Source organism: Oncorhynchus mykiss, chromosome 19 (genome assembly GCF_057628025.1).
Source record: "Oncorhynchus mykiss isolate SJ-2025 chromosome 19, ASM5762802v1, whole genome shotgun sequence".
NCBI lineage: Eukaryota > Metazoa > Chordata > Actinopteri > Salmoniformes > Salmonidae > Oncorhynchus > Oncorhynchus mykiss.
In genome coordinates this window covers 40,778,804-40,799,157 of record NC_143040.1, presented here as the reverse complement: position 1 = coordinate 40,799,157, position 20,354 = coordinate 40,778,804, and the positions used below count along the sequence as shown (strand labels likewise).

The 20,354-nt window shown below is 40.1% G+C and overlaps 1 protein-coding gene across 4 annotated transcripts in view; it reads left to right on the top strand.

Annotated features, from left to right (window-relative positions):
• Positions 1–4: 4 nt before the first annotated feature.
• The window catches only part of setd3 (SET domain containing 3, actin histidine methyltransferase), a 64,730-nt gene continuing 44,380 nt past the window's right edge, over positions 5–20,354 (top strand). Inside the window, exon 1 of one of the 4 annotated variants that reach the window (XM_090211003.1) lies at positions 5–232. The gene's annotated coding sequence lies outside the window, so the exon portion shown is untranslated. The remainder of the gene's footprint in view (positions 233–20,354) is intronic. The other 3 variants (XM_021573911.3, XM_021573909.3, XM_036954643.2) reach the window with 3 other exon arrangements.

Sequence of the window (20,354 nt, the reverse complement as noted above, 5' to 3'; positions counted from 1 at the left end):
CCAATTGGCAGACAAATGAAGCAGCCCACACCTATCAACAGCCAATACAAATCAAGAAATATAACTTTGTTGATGTTGGTATAGAACGTTTTCGCTCCAATCACATAGTTAGAAAACGGTGTTCCAGGCATAGCTCGCCCAAATCAACATCATGTTTGGTTTCGCTCGCCTACCGTGTGGAAGAGGATTGTGCACAGTTTGACAGGAGAGGAACTACTGCACTCCATTTACGGTAACTTGGTTTCGCCAAACATATTATTAGCATGCAATTAACTGCTTGATATTACAAGTAATTCTGCTTTCCATTGACATTTTCACCTGACATTATTGCGTTGCGGTGCGAACGTCGCTTGCGAATTTGCGAGCCAAGCTAGCTAGCGTGTTTCAAATGTGTTTTTTATAATTTAGCATTTCAACCAGATTTCGTTTTACTGGTGGCTTCCCTTTTCAAAGTTCACAGTAAACGAGCGTGAGAGCCTACTCGTTTGCTAATCACATTCCACGATGTGTTTATTGGACGAGGCAAATGAATGGACTCGTCCGCTACGCTGCAAGCACGACTGTGAGCTAACCTAGCCAGATAGCTAGTCCAATTAGATTGCTTGTTGGATGGGCGTGATTCAGCAGGACGAACCTAGTAGGGAAGCTAACGTCAGTTAGCTAGCTCAGTGGGACTGTGATAATGTATTTCACTGTCAGCTGTTGCCTGTCAGCCACTTTAGAGCCAATGTTATCGCAACAAGCTTCCTTGGGAGCATTTAAGAAACCAAGCCCATTTTATATTCTCCACAATCCTTCTAACAAGATGAACAATCTAACCAGTTGAGTTGGACTGTTAACGTTAGTAATGTGTCGTATTTTTTGTTTATTATTTAAGTTAAAACATGTAGGTAACTAGCTGTCTTCAAGAATGCCCGCATGTGTGTGTCTCCTATGCATTTTAAATTGAGGCGTGTAGCTGGATCTACGAAACCAATTGTGGGACCTCAAAAGTGGTCTGTTGTGAAGGCCAGTCCAGGTCCCACAATTGGTTTTGTAGATCCAGCTACACGCCTCAATTCAAAATGCATAGGAGACTCTCACTACATTCTTGTTCTTATTTGTTAGCCGTGCATATCTTTTGCATTCATCTCGTAGGGGAGGGTCCGAAAACATTCAATAAACATTGATTTTGGAGTGAACTGTCACTTTAAGACTCCTCAATTTCTGTGGTAGGGTAAGGGTTTGGAACTTTGGCTCCTTGATGCTTCATTTGGTCTGGGGTGTAATCAGTTGTCCAAACAGATGCAAAACGGAATGCTTTGCAACTTAACAAGAGTTTCGATTGGACAAAGTCAGGTATGTTCTGTTTGCTTCCGTTTAAGAAATGTTTTGCAACTGAATCTGCGTAATGAATACGCCTCTGGTTTGTCTATGGGTGCATACTCGATTGTGTTGGTGGAGGATTCTTGGCAACCTTTCAAACAGTGTCAGGGGCCAGGGCAGGTGAACTATGCCAATGGCATGCTAGTGGCCAAAAACCACTGAAAGGGGGTCAAAGCCTTTGTCCATTGGAGTGGAAGAAGAGGGTTGGTGTTTAGCCTATTACTGTTTGACTGGGATCTGAGCTGTCTGAAATCCCAGACAGCAACAGTCATGTTTTAGCTGTATCACAGAAGTGATTCCTTCAGACATTTTCATATTTTTCACATGTATTTATTTATTTCCAATCCCAGTTTCTCAGTTCATAACCCCCTGAATGCTTTTGGAAGGATTACCTGTTTTTATTCTTCCAGCCACTGTTGTCCCTTTGACTTAAACTCAGATTTGAAAGATTCAACATGTTAAATCTAGGTCAAGGTCTCAGATTCTGTCACATGATGTGTGTGAACATGTTTCGGTGTTCTAAAATCTGACCACAACCGACAAAATCAGAACCAGTCTAGTAGAGATGAGTCTGAACTAGAATCTGGGTTTACAGGATCATTTAATATGGCGACTCTCCTTTAAGCCCAAGAAGCAGCCATTCAACTTGCCATTGACCAGCTTTTCAAGCTTAATGTCAAAATACGCTCGTTACGTACCAAAGAATGGAGTTTTGCTGAGCAACTATCGTCATTGGTGCTGTTATGGCCTGTATGTACTTCCAAAAAAGTTACATGCAATTGTAAAAATGCCTTGTCTGGAATGAATCTAAGTATTGTTTTTGACCAAGTATGCATGTGTCAAATACAACTCTTCTGCACCTCCAATAAAATCATCATTTACTGGTTGGCTGATCCAGCAGCAGGAAAGGTCATTGATTTTATAACCTACAACAGTGTATGGATGTCATATCAATCTGTTTCACCGCCGCTACACTGAACGCAATAATATTTAATGTAAGTAGACAATGTAGGGTATGTTTTTACAGTGACTTTATTTCTTTATTTACTGTGTTTTAATTCCATTACTAATATTACAGGAGGTGCAGAATCGGTGGATTTGACACATGCGCACTTGGTCAAAAACAGTACTTAGATTCATTCCAGACAAGGCTTTCTTTTTCAGTTGCATGTGACTTTTTATTTAGACCTTTCTTGGAAGTACACACCGGCCATAACAGCCCTAATGACCATAGTTGCTCAGCGAAACGCCTTTCTTTGGTAAGTGCCTAACGTATTTTGACATTATTAAGCTGAGAAATGGCATGTTGAGTGGCTGCTTCCTGTGCTTTAAAGGAGAATGTTCATATTCAATGTCTCCTTTTAAGCACAGATTCTGGTTCAGGATGAGTCTGTTTTCTCACATGGTGTGTGCGTGAACTTAGCTTTAGGAACAGGAAGATGGCAGGTCCGCTGGAGGTCACACACACCATGTGAGGAGAAGTCCTCCCTGTATGGCTGGCCCTGCACCCTACCCTGCTGCTTGGCTAGGCCATAGTGTCCGTCTCAAATTGCACCATGCCCACTATAGGGTGCCAGAAGGGACGCAGCCATAAAGTGACAGGCAGCACTCAGCACTGCTCTCTTCCTGTAGCTGAAGGCCTCATCAAGTAGCCGTCCCACACTCTCGCTCTTATTTTTCCTCCCTCCCCAATATTAGCTGGAATTAGCCTAAAGGGTGTGGCAGCATCAACCCTACTTCAACTGGCACATGTAGGCTATACAGTGGTACTGCTGTCTGTGAAAGGCAGGCACACTCAGTGCCCACTTATTTTCCTTCAGAGTGGATGTGTTTTTGGAAAATGGTCAGAGTTTCGACCTGACTGCCAAACATGGCTTTGGACTCATGAACCGGTGGTTGAGTCACTGATTTCTTTGGCTTTTGCCAGTAGCTGCAAGAATAGCAGGTGACAAAGAAAGAGTGAGGGGAGGAGAGAGTGAGGGGGAGAGAGAAGAAAAGAAAAGCTGGACATGAGGGAGCGAGGCAGCTGCAGAGTGGATAAACATGACTCCTAAAATGGCTGGTGCAAATAGTCTAAGGTCCAGATATATAATACTAACTGCATGTTGACACTACACCGCCCTGGCGAGCTGTTTAAAGCCATCACTATGCCGGTGTGAAACACATAGCAACCTAACACTGTATTGTTACAGAAAAAAAGCTACCTTGGTGATGTTTAATTTGACAGCAGATTAAGGTTCATTCTCCTGGTTGTTTCTTGCTGGAGAGGTAATATCTGCATCCCAAATGCCACCCTTTGTCCTTTACAGTGCACTACTTTTGACCAGAACCCTGGGCTCTGTGCAAAAGTAGTGCACTGTTGATGTAATGAAAAGTTTTACTGCTACGGTGTTGTCAGTAGAGGACATCACATTAAACCTCAGGCATTGTACTGTAGTTCCTCTCCCTGTATGACGCCATGTTTGTTTCTGCCGACTGCTTGAGGTTGTTGTGTTCATCTGGCAGAGCCGCAGGTTACCATGGCAATGCCTTTGCCTGTTTTATTTTACATAAGATACTGTACCAGTCTCTCTCACTACTAGACTGAAAAGTGAGTAGAGCATTCTAGGATGCTCCCACTCAGATATTGGTTAGGCCAATAGAATCTAGATTATTCTTATAACAGGCAGGTGGAAGCATTGCATAACCTTGTCCTCATTGAAGTGTGGACTAGGCTATCAGCCAAGAACTACCGGTACCCATCAGTATATGAAGACCCATACTCGGAATGACACAACAGACTAGTGTGATTATTCATAGTTTTCTCAGGAAAGGCTTGTGTTGACCTGCAGAAAGACAACCAGTAGGCCTACAGAATATTAGGCTAATATCGTAATAGTCTGTTGTGGTGAAACATTGTCCTCTCAGTTGGTGTTAAAGCAGTTGAAAAAAATTGGTTTGTAGTGTAATTAGGCTTCAGCTAACTTTGTATAAATTGGAGCTTTTTCGCTTGGAGAAAGCTACTGTATATGATATGCCAACCTGGTGCACCTCCGAACTGCCAAGAGTAGAGGGAGGAAATGTGGGATTGATATAGAGGCAATATTAACACAAATATCCTGTCGATTTTTACACGCATTTGATTTCCATGTGAAATGTGCCCACTATGCCTTGGAGCTTAAACATCAACTCCCTCTGTTAAAGGTATTGATTGGCCCAGTTTAGATTCTGCAGTCTCTCACGGCCTTCAGTGGTCATTACATTACAAACGTAACTTTTGTTTGTGCTCATAAATCGCCGTGACACCAACCAACCTGACTACTCACCCTTATGATCACTCGGCTAAGAATGCCTCTCCTTAATGTCAGTATGCCTTGTCCATTGCTGTTCTGGTTAGTGTTTATTGGCTTATTTCACTGTAGAGCCTCTAGCCCTGCTCATTATACCTTATCCAAACCTTCCAATTTCAACACCCACACATGCGATGACATCACCTGGATTCAATGATGTTTCTAGAGACAAGGTCTCTCTCATCATCACTCAATGCCTAGGTTTACCTCCACTGTATTCACATCCTACCATACCTTTGTCTGTACATTATACCTTGACGCTATTTTATCGCCCACAGAAACCTCCTTTTACTCTCTGTTCCGGATGTCCTAGATGACCAATTCTCATAGCTTTTAGCCGTACCCTTATCCTACTCCTCCTCTGTTCCTCTGGTGATGTAGAGGTGACTCCAGGCCCTGCAGTGCCTAGCTCCACTCCTATTCCCCAGGAGCTCTCTTTTGATGACTTCTGTAACCGTAATAGAATTGGTTTCATGCATGTTAACATTAGAAGCCTCCTCCCTAAGTTTGTTTTATTCACTGCTTTAGCACACCCTGTCAACCCAGATGTCCTAGCCATGTCTGAATCCTGGCTTAAGAAGACCACCAAAAACTCATCCCTAACTACAACATTTTCAGACCAGATAGAACGGCCAAAGGGGGCTGTGTAGCCTGCAGAGTTCTGTCCTACTATCCAGTCTGTACCCAAACAATTTAAACTTCTCCTTTTAAAAATCCACCTCTCTAAAAACAAGTCTCTCACTGTTGCCGCCTGCTATAGACCACCCTCTGCCCCAGCTATGCTCTGGACACCATATGTGAACTAATTGCCCCCCCATCTATCTTCAGAGCTTGTGCTGCTAGGTCACCTAAACTGGTACATGCTTAACCTCTAGCGACAAGCAATCCCGTATCCGGGAGCGTAATCATAGCCTCAAGCTCATTACCATAACGCAACGTTTCCTATTCATGAAAATCGCAAATGAATTGAAATAAATATATTGAAACACAAGCTTAGCCTTTTGTTAACAACACTGTCATCTCAGATTTTCAAAATATGCTTTTCAACCAAAGCTACACAAGCATTTGTGTAAGAGTATTGATAGCCTAGCATGGCATTAAGCCTAGCATTCAGCAGGCAACATTTTCACAAAAACAAGAAAAGCATTCAAATAAAATCATTTACCTTTGAAGAACTTTGGATGTTTTCAATGACGAGACTCTTAGTTAGATAGCAAATGTTCATTTTTTCCCAAAATATTATTTGTGTAGACGAAATAGCTCCGTTTTGTTCATCACGTTTGGCTAAGAAAAATACCGGAAAATGCAGTCACTTACAACGCCAAACTTTTTAAAAATTAACTCCATAGTATCGACAGAAACATGGCAAACGTTGTTTAGAATCAATCCTCAAGGTGTTTTTCACATATCTATTCGATAATCTATCAGTGGTGGCAGCTGGCTTCTCATCAGAACAAAACGGAAAAATACTGCAGCTGGAGATTACGCAATAATTGCAACGGAGGACACCAAGCGACCACCTGGTAGATGTAGTCTCTTATGGTCAATCTTCCAATGATATGCCTACAAATACGTCACAATGCTGCAGACACCTTGGGGAAAACGTGTAAAAGGTAAGCTGACTCCTAGCTCCTCCACAGCCATATAAGGAGTCATTGCCATGAGGCGGTTTTAAAAAATGCAGCACTTCCTGATTGCATTTTTATCTGGGTTTCGCCTGTAACATCAGTTCTGTGGCACTCACAGACAATATCTTTGCAGTTTTGGAAACGTCAGTGTTTTCTTTCCAAAGCTGTCAATTATATGCATAGTCGAGCATCTTTTCATGACAGAATATCTTGTTTAAAACGGGAACCTTTTTCATCCAAAAATTAAAAGAGCGCCCCCTTAAAAAAAATGCCTTCCTCACCATCTTAAATAAGCATGCCCCATTCAAGAAATTTAGAACCAGGAACAGATATAGCCCTTGGTTCTCTCCAGACCTGACTGCCCTTAACCAACTCAAAAACATCCTATGGCGTTCTGCATTAGCATCGAACAGCACCCGTGATATGCAACTTTTCAGGGAAGCTAGAAACCAATATATACAGGCAGTTAGAAAAGCCAAGGCTAGCTTTTTCAAGCAGAAATTTGCTTCCTGCAACACAAATTCAAAAAAGTTCTGGGACACTGAAGTCCATGGAGAATAAGAACAGCTCCTCCCAGCTGCCCACTGCACTGAGGATAGGAAACTGTCACCACCGATAAACCCACTAAAATTGAGAATTTCAATAAGCATTTTTCTACGGCTGGCCATGCTTTCCACCTGGCTACCCCTACCCCGGTCAATAGCACTGCACCCCCCACAGCAACTCGCCCAAGCCTTCCCCATTTCCCCTTCTCCCAAATCCAGTCAGCTGATCTGAAAGAGCTGCAAAATCTCGACCCCGTACAAATCAGCCGGGCGAGACAATATGGACCCTTTCTATCTAAAATTATTTGCTGAAATTGTTGCAACCCCTATTGCTAGCCTGTTCAACCTCTTTCATGTCGTCTGAGATTCCCAAAGAGATTCTTCAAAGGGGGGGGACACTCTTGACCCAAACTGCTACAGACCTATATCTATCCTACCCTGCCTTTCTAAGGTCTTCGAAAGCCAAGTCAACACACAGATTACCAACCATTTTGAATCCCACCTCACCTTCTCCGCTATGCAATCTGGTTTCAGAGCTGGTCATGGATGCACCTCAGCCACGCTCAAGGTACTAAATGATATCTTAACCGCCATCGATAAGAAACAATACTGTGCAGCCGTATTCATTGACCTGGCCAAGGCTTTCGACTCTGTCAATCACCACATCCTCATCGGCAGACTAGATAGCCTTGGTTTCTGAAATGATTGCCTCGCCTGGTTCACCAACAACTTCTCCGATAGAGTTCAGTGTGTCAAATCAGAGGGCCTGTTGTCCAGGCCTTTGACAGTCTCTATAGGGGTGCCACAGGGTTCAATTCTTGTGCTGACTCTCTTCTCTGTATACATCAATGATGTCGCTCTTGCTGCTGGTGAGTCTCTGAACCACCTCTACGCAGACGACACCATTCTGTATACTTCTGGCCTGTCTTTGGACACTGTGTTAACACCCCTCCAGACGAGCTTAAATGCCATACAACTCTCCTTCCGTGGTCTCCAACTGCTCTTAAATACAAATAAAACCAAATGCATGCTCTTCAACCGATCGCTGCCTGCACCTGCCCGCCCGTCCAGCATCACTACTCTGGACGGTTCTGACTTAGAATATGTGGACAACTAAAAAAATTCCTAGGTGTCTGGTTAGACTGTAAACTCTCCTTCCAGACTCCCATCAAACATCTCCAATCCAAAGTTAAATCTAGAATTGGCTTCCTATTTCGCAACAAAGCATCCTTCACTCATGCTGCTAAACATACCCTCGTAAAACCGACCATCCTACCGATCATCAACTTTGGCGATGTTATTTACAAAATAGCCTCCAATACCCTACTCAATAAATTGGAAGCGGCCCTATCACAGTGCCATCCGTTTTGTCGCCAAAGCCCCATATACTACCCACCACTGTGACCAGTACGCTCTCATTGGCTGGCTCTCACTTCATACTCGTCGCCAAACCTACTGGCTCCAGGTAATCTACAAGACCCTGCTAGGTAAAGTCCCCCTTATCTCAGCTCGCTGGTCGCCATAGCAGCACCCACCTGTAGCACGTGCTCCAGCAGGTATATCTCTCTGGTCACCCCCAAAACCAATTCTACCTTTGGCCGCCTCTCCTTCCAGTTCTCTGCTGCCAATGACTGGAACAAACTACAAAAATCTTTGAAACTGGAAACACATATCCCTCACTAGCTTTAAGCACCAGCTGTCAGAGCAGCTTACAAATTACTGTACCTGTACATAGCCCATCTATAATTTAGCCCAAACAACTACCTCTACCCCTACTGTATTTATTTATTTTACTTTGCACCCCATTATTTATTTTTCTACTTCGCACATTCTTCTGCAAATCAACCATTCCAGTGTTTTACTTGCTATATTGTATTTACTTTGCCACCATGGCTTTTTTTGCCTTTACCTCCCTTATCTCACCTCACTTGCTCACATTGTATATAGACTTATTTTCTACTGTATTAATGACTATATGTTTGTTTTACTCCATGTGTAACTCTGTTGTTGTATGTGTCAAACTGCTTTGCTTTATCTTGGCCAGGTTGCAATTGGAAATGAGAACTTGTTCTCAACTTGCCTACCTGGTTATATAAAGGTGAAACATTTAAGGCTCGGATGTTTACTGTTGCCTGAGTTTTATTCATAAGTGTACACTGTGGCGAAACGTTTTGCAATGGGAAAGTAGGGCTGTGACGGTCTTGGAATTTTGAGGTTACGGTAATTGGCCAGGCTAATGTACACGGTCAACCACATAACCGTTTGACTCAAAATAACCGTTGGACTCAAAAGAAACACGTGGCTTTTCTCTGCAACTTCACTACCAATACACTTCGTTATCATAGTAGCATTTTATTATTATCTCAAATATTAGTGTAGTATACAAATTAAGTAATGTCAGATTGGAGAGGAATTCCGGAAAAAAGTACAGATTCAGATTTTTACGCACTTAACCATTCACACCAATTACGATGCCTTTTCCCTCCACTTTCCAAACAATTCGCATAACTTCACCAACACTGCTGCGGTCATTCTCAGTGGCAATATGTTGTTCAAAGTGGCTGGAGAGGACGCAGTAATGAGAGAAATCCTATACTACTGGGAAAATATAATGCTACTGAAAATATTAGGATAAGCATCCTATGGGTGCATTCATAAAAGGAGCTTGGCCACGTTTCATTCAGTTGTGCCCCGTTTTAATAAGAGAGGAAATTTGTCATTCGTCATTCCTCGCACATACTGTATGCTGACCCTGCTAGTTTCTTTTCTGACTAAAGAGATGCAGCCCAGACAGGCTTATTTTAGGAAACTTTCTGAATGGACATAGAGAATTAGTGAACTCATTCACACACCCACCTAAAAGGACCCATCGATCAAAGCCGCCTGCAGCACATCTCACTCAGACAGATAAGCAAATCACATTTGTCTTTCCCCCAAAACATATGAAAAACCTTGCCTTAGCCTTACCTTAAGTCCCTTCTGTAGGATATCAAAAAGTCTACATTATAGGATAATGCTAAATCAATGTAGCCTGTCCTAAAGATTGATAAGGAAAGTTTTAAGGGGATGTATAGAGACAGCTGTGATGGGCTGGAAGATGAAATTGACAACCATTAGACAGTAGAAACACATGCACGCAGCCTTATCTGGCGGATTATTTTTTATATTTTTTCCCTATAGCACGTGGTCACACAGATTCACATTAGCAGGCCTATAATATATAAGTTATACGAATGATGCGTTTAATGAATATATTAATTTCCAACTTGCACATCTCTCTGTCTTCTTCACTGTTCATTTGCACAAATCACGCATCTCCACTAGCTTGTCTCTTCCCCCTCTTTCTAGTTCTTGAACGAGCCCCCCCCTCCCCCCATGTTGACTGGTCCATGTTTACTCCAATGCTTCATACAGTTGTGTCAAGTTTGCTGGATATCCTTTGGGTGATGGAACATTCTTGATACACACAGAAAAATGTTGAGCGTGACAAATCCAGCAGCGTGCACTTCTTCAGACACTCAAACCTGGGACCTTTTACCATACCCGTTCAAAGGCACTTAAATATTTGGTCTTGCCCATTCACCGTCTGAATGGCACACACACAATACATGCCTCAATTGTCTCAAGGCTTAAAAATGATTCTTTAACTTCTTGGTGACGGGGCAGCATTTTCACGTCCGGATGAAATGCATGCCCAAATTCAACTGCCTGCTACTCATCCCCAGAAGATAAGATATGCATATTATTAGTATATTTGGATAGAAAACACTCGGAAGTTTCTAAAACTGTTTGAATCATGCCTGGGAGTATAACAACTTATTTAGCAGGCAAAACCCAGAGGACAAACCATTCAGATTTTTTTTTTCAGGTCACTCTCTTTTCATTGGGAATCCACATTTCTAAGGGACCTTCTTGCAGTTCCTACTGCTTCCACTGGATGTCACCAGTCTTTAGAAATTGGTTGAGGTTTTTCCTTTGTGTAATGAAGTAGCCCTGTTCAGAACGAGGGTCACTTCAAGTGTACTGTTAGATAGAGGCACGTGACCAGAAAGATAGCTACAGTTTGTTCTCCTCCTGTATTGAACACAGATCATCCCATCTTCAATTTTATAGATTATTTACGTAAAAAAATACCTAAAGTTGTATTACAAATGTAGTTTGAAATGTTTTGGCAGAGTTTACAGGTAACTTTTGAGATATTTTGTAGTCACGTTGCGCGAGTTGGTACCAGCGTTTTTCTGGATCAAATGCGCCAAATAAATTGACATTTTGGATATATTGACTGAATTAATCGAACAAAAGGACCATTTGTGATGTTTATGGGTCATATTGGAGTGCCAACAAAAGAAGCTCGTCAAAGGTAAGGCATGAATTATATTTTTATTTCTGCGTTTTGTGTCGCGCCTGCAGGGTTGAAATATGCTTTTCTCTTTGTTTACGGAGGTGCTATCCTCAGATAATAGCATCGTTTGCTTTCGCAGAAAAGCCTTTTTGAAATCTGACATGTTGGCTGGATTCACAACAAGTGTAGCTTTAATTTGGTATCTTACATGTGATTTCATGAAAGTTTGATTTTTACAGTAATTAATTTGAATTTGGCGCTCTGTATTTTCACTTTCTTTTGGCCAGGTGGGACGCTACCGCCCCACATATCCCAGAGAGTTTAACTGTCTCCTTCCCTTCATCTACAGTGATTTAAAGTGGATTTAGCAGGTGACATCAATAAGGGATAATAGCTTTCCCCTGGTCAGTCTGTACTGGAAAGTTAATGTTTGGTACACTCAGTGTATAGACAATGAACAGCAATATAGTTTGAAACTTATTTCGGGCAATTAAAACTATTAGACCTCGGCCTATTCAAGGAGAGAATAATTGAACGATCGCCTGGCTTTCTGAATGGCTATTAAATAGCTACATTGGCAAGAGCAACGTGTAGCCTAGCTCTGGTGTGATCACTTTGGCTAAATTGAAACATTGCTGCACTGATTCATTGCAAACGCAAAGAACAGGCAGAGCGAGATGTGTTAATTAACACGCACAACGAACCCACAGTCCTGTCAGTGGCTGTGTGCCAGATAACAATTTCTATTGGTAAACAGCTTATTTTCGCATGCGTAAAGATGCTAAAATCGAACGTGTTCTGAATAAATAATTGCCGGATATTTCGTAATTGGTGTGAACTGCGTCATAAACGAGACACACTTGTATACATTTTCCTCTTCTTAATTATTCAGACTAAAATAACGGACTTGGTGAGAAAGTGCCTTTACTGAAAATAGACCTTTTACAAGGTTAAGTCACCGGTTGATCCTTATTAAGGAGAGAGAGTCCAGACGGGCTACTTTAGGAAACTTTCTAAATTAACATATAGGCCTATAGAGCGAATCAGCAAACTCACACCCCGGCAAAAGGACCCATCAATGAAAGCCACCAGCGTGTGTCAGACACAAGCAAATATTTCTCCTTTCCTTAAAGTATTAAACTTAGGCCTACCATAGGCTTTCCGACAGCAGGCTATAATATAATGAATGGACAGTGAAATAATGAAGGGGAGAGACTGCTATGCTATAGTATGAAGATGAAATTGACAATTATTAAAATGGAAACATACACTCATGTCCATAGCCTATTTATCAGCGTTAGTCTATTTACATTTGAAGAAAATATTCCGTATCAAATTATGCCAGGCTGGATACGATTGGCATAATATCCATTTGACACAACATTAGCATATTATGGGCCTCAGAGCCAGAACAATGTTGTTGACTGCTGTTGAAAAATTTATGAATATTCACACATCCAACCTTTTTTAAATATTTATTTATTTACTAGCATGCAAAGAAAATGTGCATCTAGCGGATTAGCTGCTTGAGCATCAAACAACATTTGGAAAGATTAGGAGATTAAAATGAAACCGCTATTAATTAAATACGAGTACCAAACATGTTTTTTGCATGGATTCCGCAAGTGCTAGCTGGCTGTACTACAGACACCTGTCGTTGTCGTGGGAAAGACTCATTTATCTTTTCGTAAAACAACTGGTTGCAGTAAAGAGCCAACCTGGATACTAAGGAGATCCTGAGGGCAATCGATGAGTACCAACAGCTTTACACTATATTACACAGTTTCATCTGCATTTACTTATCGTTAAAGTAGAGGCTAGTGCTCTGGCTAGAATCCATGCTGCACTAGAAAAGTTGTGTGAGGAGGTAGCAGGGCTGAGGGGGAGTTTGGAGTTTAGCCAGAGTGAAATTCTCACGCTCCAAGGCGAGAACAAGGCACTTACAGCCATGGTTAAAATCCATGATTCCAATATGGATTGTCTACTCAGGGAAAACAGGATGATACTAGACATACAAAGTCGTAGCATGTGTGAAAATCTATTTTTTTCAGGGATTTCTGCGGACACATCCAGGGCGCGATCAGAGAATTCATACAATCCTCCTTGAAACTTCCTATCTGTGTACTCTGTGGCTTTCCACCGAGTACACAGACATTGAGCTCGCAGCGACAAGACCAAGGGTCCCCAACCGATCATCGCAGAATTTGAACACTACCAACAAAAGAAGCTGATCAAAAGCAGGGGAAGGGAGCTTAAAGGGACAAAATTCGGTCTCCATGACCAATTTCCAAGAGAGATAAGCGAACGTCGTAAGAGACTGTATCCGGTACAGAGGCAACAGCGGGAGAAGGGTAAGCGTGCCTTTCTCATTGTGGACAAATCTTTATAGATGGACAGCTATTCCGAGACAGTTCCATAACACCATGGCTGTGCTAAATTCTACCTACTTCAGGTTACGAAAAAAATAAAGTATGGGAATTGTAAAAATATCTGAACACTATGAAGTGGATATGAACACACATGTACTCAATTACATGCTCGTTTACACATAGACTCATACATACATACATACATACACACACACACACACACACACACCTACCTGATCTCACTCTATTCTCTCACTCTTTCTCTTTTCCTCTCACCTCTCTCTGTCAAACTGTTTTATAATTTATTGATAATGTTTCTTGTTCGTCTATCTTTATATGTCTACAAGTTTGTTTACAAGCAAGGGAAAACAACAACCATTGTATGGAATACATTTGTACTGTAGTGAAGCCATCTTTAGAGTAATGCAAGGTCTCTTTCATGATCATGTGAAACGTCAATTGCTATGGAAATTCTGGGATGTGTTTTTCAATTATGTTAAAGGTAATTAAGATGCAACTATGACAGTGATACGAAATGGATTACAATTATCATCATGAATATTAAGGCTATACGCACTACATGTTACACACAGACACTCAACCATGTAAATTGACTTGAGTTATTCATGTATTTATTTGGACAGCACATATTATGGTCTTACTCTTATACAGACATCGTACATACTCATTAAATCACATCCAATATCATGCACATCAACCTACTCAGATTTACTACACACATAATATCTTGCCTCAATTTTCTAACATCTGTGGCATTGGCTCACAGGCAAACAGGCAAGGGAATAAAACAAATATTGCTAGAACCTCTTTCTTAAATTCTAAGTATCAGACATTTGAAAGCTCTAATTTTGACCGTCACAATACCTCTGATGGCAGTAACTTTACAAGCAATAATAATGGTCAATTTAGACTGAGAATAGTATCTAGTTATGGTAAGGGGTGAAATAAGTATAGCCAGTTATAATTGTAACAGTTTAGCAGATTATAAAAAAGGATCAGTCTTTACGTGGTTAATTAAAACCTCTTAGGGATAGGTGGGATGCAAATGTCTCAACTGGCCAATTACCAGGGAAAATGGGGAGCGCCAGATTCAAATAAAATGCTATAAAATTCAAACTTTCATTAAATCACACATGTAAGATACTCAATTAAAGCTACAATCGTTGTGAATCCAGCCAACTTGTCAGATTTTAAAAATGCTTTTCGGCGAAAGCATAAGAAGCTATTATCTGATAGCCTGCACCAGCAGTGAACAAAGGAGCTAGCATATTTCAACCCTGCAGGCGCTACACAAAACGCTGAAAAAATAAAATAAAATATGCATTACCTTTTGACAAGCTTATTTTGTTGCCACTCCAATATGTCCCATAAACATCACAATTGGTCCTTTCTGTTCGATTAATTCCGTCCATATATATCCAAAATGTCCATTTATAAAGCGAGTTTGATCCAGAAAAAAACAGCTTACAAAAAACGCAGCGTCACTACAAAATATTTCAAAAGTTGCCTATAAACTTTGCCAAAATATTTCAAACTACTTTTGTAATACAACTTTAGGTATTTTAAAACGTTAATCAATCAAATTGGGCAATCTATATTATATACAGGAAAGAAAACAAACCAGCGCTGCTTTTCACGTCTTGCGCAACTCACAAAAGTGTCCTCAGTTCCTAGTTGGCATACTTCTTCATTGCACAAAGGAATAACCTCAACCAAATTCCAAAGACTGGTGACATCTAGTGGAAGCAGTATGAACTGAAAACAAGTTCCTATGAAATATCCCTTGGCAAAGACAATTCAGGGAACAGAGAGGGGAAAAAAATAAATTCTGCTACATAAGTTCTGTTATACTCAGACATGATTCAAACAGTTTTAGAAACTTCAGAGCGTTTTCTATCCAAATCTATGAATAATATGCATATCTTATATTCTTGGCATGAGTAGCAGGAAGTTGAAATTGGGCACGCTATTTATCCAGAAGTGAAGATTCTGCCCCCTAGCCATGAGGTTAAGTACCTCAATGAACTGTAAAGGTAATCCCGCTACAAACTATAATCACCGTGACCTTAAGGAAATCACAAATATTATGGACACATTAGAAATAGTGGATATTTGGAGACTTAAAAACCCAGACCTAGTGAGAAGTACATGGAGACTTAATCAAGCTAGTTGACTACTTCCTTGTCTCTTTCTCTCTTGCATCAGGTTAAAACAGTTTTAATAGGGGACAGAATGCGATCGGATCATCATCTAATTGGCCTTCACATTACTCTTATAGAATTTCCATGTGGCCGGGGATATTGGAAATTTAATCCAAGTTTACTGGAGGACAACTTATTTTTAACTAAAAAATAATAATTTATAACTAAATATTTCCAGTATAATATAGGTTCAGCAAATCCCCTTATTGTTTGGGGTACGTTTAAATGTACCTTCATAGGTCATTCAATATTCATCAATAATAAAATGGAGAAAAATGCACATTCTTCTTTAATCTCCATTACAGGAACGCTAAAAAAAAGATTTTGTAGAAACTCGTTACTGAAGACTGAGTTATCTATGATTCTCTGAATGATATTTTTAAAATGGGAAGCTAAATGTTTTAGGCAGATGTTCTCTTTTCCATCTCATTTTCCCACTGAATGGCGATTACGTTAAGGAATGTTTTCCAAGTAATATAAAAAATGGAAAGTTAACAAATGTACAGAAAGGTCAGTGCGAATGCCAAATTACAGAGGAAGTACTTTGAGGCAATTAAATCCTTTCAGTCTGGAAAAATCCCAGGGCTTGATGGCATAACAGTAGAGGTATATCAAGCCTTTTTTGATATGCTAAAAGCGCCATTGTTAAGACTACTATTTTTAGTAGTTAAAACAATCTGTCAGGTACTCGGCAGAAACGTCTGATTTCTCCATTATTAAATCAAGACCCAGATGGCAAATATACTGGATATTTATATCTAAAAAAACTGGAGGCCCCTTACACTTCAATGCAAAAATACTAGCGAAATTCATAGCACTCAGATTTTTTTTTTTTTTTTTTACCAGGTATTGATCATCCTGATCAGACATTTTTTTTTTTTTTAACATGGACAATAAATTGGAGATAATATACGATAACTACTAGACATAATAGAACATTATGAAACATCTAAGAAGCTAGGCCTGGTATTTCTAGTGGATTTTATGAAGTAAGACTGGATTTTATTTATAAATGCGTGGATTTTTTTCAATTTTGGTGTTTCTCTTATAAAATGGGTAAAAATAATGTATAGTGACCCCAGGTGTAAAATAGTAAATAACGGCTACTTCTCAGAGTTTTGAATTGTCAAGATGAGTTAAACAAGGGTGTCCGCTGTCAACATATCTATTCGTTACGGTCATCGAAATGCTAGATATTAAAATCAGATCCAATAACAACATTAGAGGTTTAGAAATCCAAGGCTTAAAACCAAAGGTGTCCATGTATGCCGATGACTCCTGTTTTATATTAAGTCCGCAAGCTAGATCCCTGCAATGTCTCATTGAAGATAGGTTTTAGTCCAGAGTACAGAAAAGTTAATTATGATAAGTGTACAATATTACATATTGGATCTTTAAAAAGTACAACTTTTACATTACCCTGCAGTTTACCTATAAAATTGGCTGATGGTAAAGTAGACATACTTGGTATTCATGTCACAAAATATATAAATAAGCTCTCCACAATGAATTTCAGTAGAGAACTTGTGAAAAATAGACAAGATCCTGCAACTGTGGAGAGGTAAATACCTGTCTATTTATGGAAAAATTGCCCTGATTTAACTCCTTAATCTTATCTCAGTTTACTCACTAATGGCGCTGCATACTCCTGATGATTTTGTTTTTCAAATCATATGAGCAAAAAAATATTTTGCTTTATCTGGGACACTAAACCAGACAAAATAAAGCGTGCCTATCAATATTATGAAGATTAATTGGGTGGGTTGAGATTGTTAAATATAAAATCACTAAACCTCTCTCTAAAAGCTTCACTTATTCAAAAGTTTTGCTTTAACCCTAAATGGTTCTCAAGTAGACTACTAAGAAAAGCTCATCCATTGTTTAAAATTGGCCTTTTTGCCTTTGCAGATTGAGACATGGCAATTTCAATTAATTGAAAATGATCCTTTTTCAAACAAGCAATGCGGAGCTGGCTTCAATTTCATCCCCCTGATAAGATAGAACAAATATTATGGCTGAACTCAAATGTGCTGGTTGATAAAATACCTGTATTTATGGGAAAGATTTTTGAAAAGGGCTTTGTAAACTGGAATGGTAGAGTAGAGTTATGTCCTTCACGGAGTTATCAGAAATGTACAGAAAGGTCTGCTCAATCCAAGAGTACAACCAATTGATTACAGTGTTACCCCAAAAATGGAGGAGGCATGTGGCAGCGGGAGGAGGTAGGGAACTGGTTTGTCTGCCCAATATAAAGGATCAAAACTGGTGCAGAAATAAAAATAGCATAAATAGGAAAGTATACCAGCTTCATTTGAGGACCAGGATGTTGACAACTGTGCCATACAGATTGCAAACTAGTTGAAGAGATTTTTGATGTACCGATTCCATTGTACAGGGTGTATGGTTTGATATATAAAACAATGCAAGATTCAAGACTTTGAAGACATGCTTTTCAGCTAAAATTATTATATTGAATTCTTGCCACCAACAAAATGTTGATAATTTGGTTCATAAAATCATCAAAGCTCTGCAGATTTTGTTGTGAGGATACAGAATCAATAGACCATTTATTTTGGTATTGCTCTCAGGTATCCTGTTTCTGGTCTCAGGTTCAGGAATGGCTGAAAATGCATAGCATTGATCTAAAATTGACCCTAGAAATAGTACTGTTAGGAGATCTGGAGAGACCGGGGCGGCAGGTAGAGTAGTGGTTAGAGCATTGGACTAGTAACTGGAAGGTTACCAGATCGAGCAGACAAGTTAAAAATCTGTCGTTCTGCCTTTGTTCGAGGCAGTTAACCCACTGTTCCCCGGTAGGCTGTCATTGTAAATAAGAATTTGTTCTTAACTGAATTGCCTAGTTAAATATTATTGTTATTTTTCTTTTTTTAAAGACCGTGTCAGTCAATTACTAATACTCGTAGTAAAATTATTAATCTTCAATTCGCAAACTGTGGATTCTATTAGATTAGGTAGATTGAAATTGTACGTTAGACATGACAGCATAGTTGAAATATGTATGTTGTGTAGAAATCCGAAGAGGGTGGCCAGCAGAGATAGGTGGGATGGGCTGAGGGAAGCTGAGGGTTGGGATGTGGAATTGGAGTGGAGTTGCTGTGTGGGAGAAAGAATGATGGTCAAAGATGAAAGTAAACAATTAAACATAATAAAAAGTATGTTTGAATGACACGAAGGCTGATGCCGGCAGGTGCCATGCCGTGCAGGTGTTTGTAGACATGAATATACACACACTCATTCAAATAAACGCATACAAGAACACACACATACATGTAATAGTGCCAGACATGCACACAAACATATACAGTTGGCATTGCTGTAATGATTTTAGTTGTCCTTGATGTCCTCTGTTTTTTGTGTTTTTTTTGCATTGTTTTCTTTTTTCTCTTTAGTTCATTTTATTGGGGGGTTCTTGGGGGTGGGGAATGGAATTAATTGTATTTTTTGTTCTTGGGGGAGACTGGGAGGGGTCTCGAATGGTTGAGGGACAGCTAATGGGGAACTGTGGGGGGTATCTTGGAGGGCTCGGGTTCATGCTTTTTGGCCAGGTGCGAGATCTGTCAACATGCCATTGAGCAGGGCATTGACCCTAGATGCTTCTGTGTGTCGCTCTGAGTGGGTGTCTGTTGGATGACTGGTGTGATGTAGTTGTTGAGCGGCTTCACTGCAAGTATATTGTATGTTTCGGTTATTCAATAAAAAAAGATTAGGAGATGTAGACCGTTTTAATAGACAAACCAGTTAGCAGAACAATTGCTTATAATGAAGCAATAAGGCACGAGGGGGTGTGGTATGTGGCCAATATATCACGGCTAAGGGCTGTTCTTAGGCATGACGTATCGCAGATTGCCTGGACACAGCCTTTAGCAGTGCCTTACTGCTATTATAAACTGGTTACCAACGTAATTAGAGCAATCATCCCCAAAGCCAACACCTCATTTGGCCGCCTTTCGTTCCAGTACTCTGCTGCCTGTGACTGGAACGAATTGCAAAAATCGCTGAAGTTGGAGACTTATCTCCCTCACCAACTTCAAACATCAGCTAACCGATCGCTGCAGCTGTACATAGTCTATTGGTAAATAGCCCACCCATTTTCACCTACCTCATCCCCATACTGTTTTTATTTATTTACTTTTCTGCTCTTTTGCACACCAATATCTCTACCTGTACATGACCATCTGATCATTTAGCACTCCAGTGTTAATCTTCAAAATTGTAATTATTCGCCTACCTCCTCATGCCTTTTGCACACATTGTATATAGACTCCCCCTTTGTTTTCTACTGTGTTATTGACTTGTTAATTGTTTACTCCATGTGTAACTCTGTGTTGTCTGCTCACACTGCTATGCTTTATCTTGGCCAGGTCGCAGTTGCAAATGAGAACTTGTTCTCAACTAGCCTACCTGGTTAAATAAAGGTGAAATAAAAATAAATACAAAATAAAATAAAAATAAATGTTTTGTCAGCATTCAGGGCAGGAACCACACAGTTTATAACCATTAGTAAACACTCCTGCTATTAGGTAAAGCTTATCT